This window comes from Triticum dicoccoides, unplaced genomic scaffold (assembly GCF_002162155.2).
Source record: "Triticum dicoccoides isolate Atlit2015 ecotype Zavitan unplaced genomic scaffold, WEW_v2.0 scaffold75397, whole genome shotgun sequence".
NCBI classification, from domain to species: Eukaryota; Viridiplantae; Streptophyta; class Magnoliopsida; order Poales; family Poaceae; genus Triticum; species Triticum dicoccoides.
In genome coordinates, this window is record NW_021297292.1 from 1 (window position 1) to 967 (window position 967).

Below are 967 nucleotides of genomic sequence, written 5' to 3' on the forward strand. Positions count from 1 at the left end.
TTTGCAAGCGGCGCGAAAAAAATTAAAAAGGGAATGCAACACGAGGACTTCCCAGGAGGTCACCCATCCTAGTACTACTCTCGCCCAAGCACGCTTAACTTCGGAGTTCTGATGGGATCCGGTGCTTTAGTGCTGGTATGATCGCATCCGACATGTTACCCCGGTCTTCGTCCCTTATCCTTGCCCCTCCCAGCTCCACTACAAAGACGATTGTACATTGCTTTGGCCGCTCCCTCTCAACTACGGAGACGAGTTTAACGCGGTTTCGACCCCTCCCTCTCAACCGCACCAGTGCACGCTTGCCGCGCCACAACGCCGACGCTGGACCCGTGAATCGTGAGCACCCAGCTATGACTTACCGCACTCGTGCAAAATAATAAAACACGGTAAATATATTACTTACACGTGCGTTTTGTTTTGCAAGCGGCGCGAAAAAAATTAAAAAGGGAATGCAACACGAGGACTTCCCAGGAGGTCACCCATCCTAGTACTACTCTCGCCCAAGCACGCTTAACTTCGGAGTTCTGATGGGATCCGGTTCTTTAGTGCTGGTATGATCGCATCCCACATGTTACCCCGGTCTTCGTCCCTTATCCTTGCCCCTCCCAGCTCCACTACAAAGACGATTGTACATTGCTTTGGCCGCTCCCTCTCAACTACGGAGACGAGTTTAACGCGGTTTCCACCCCTCCCTCTCAACCGCACCAGTGCACGCTTGCCGCGCCACAACGCCCGACGCTGGACCCGTGAATCGTGAGCACCCAGCTATGACTTATCGCACTCGTGCAAAATAATAAAACACGGTAAATATATTACTTACACGTGCGTTTTGTTTTGCACGCGGCGCGAAAAAAATTAAAAAGGGAATGCAACACGAGGACTTCCCAGGAGGTCACCCATCCTAGTACTACTCTCGCCCAAGCACGCTTAACTTCGGAGTTCTGATGGGATCCGGTGCTTTAGTGCT

At 51.8% G+C, this 967-nt stretch overlaps 2 non-coding genes and 1 pseudogene across 2 annotated transcripts; all 3 read right to left on the bottom strand.

The window, feature by feature from the left end:
• Window positions 1-30: 30 nt before the first annotated feature.
• Window positions 31-149, bottom strand: LOC119347781. Its single transcript, XR_005168529.1, has one exon. It is a non-coding gene; the product is annotated as a 5S ribosomal RNA (ribosomal RNA).
• A 297-nt stretch (window positions 150-446) lies between these two features.
• Window positions 447-565, bottom strand: LOC119347782. The gene has a single exon (XR_005168530.1). It is a non-coding gene; the product is annotated as a 5S ribosomal RNA (ribosomal RNA).
• Window positions 566-863: 298 nt separating this feature from the next.
• On the bottom strand, window positions 864-967 carry LOC119347783 (annotated as a pseudogene; the record flags this gene model as incomplete).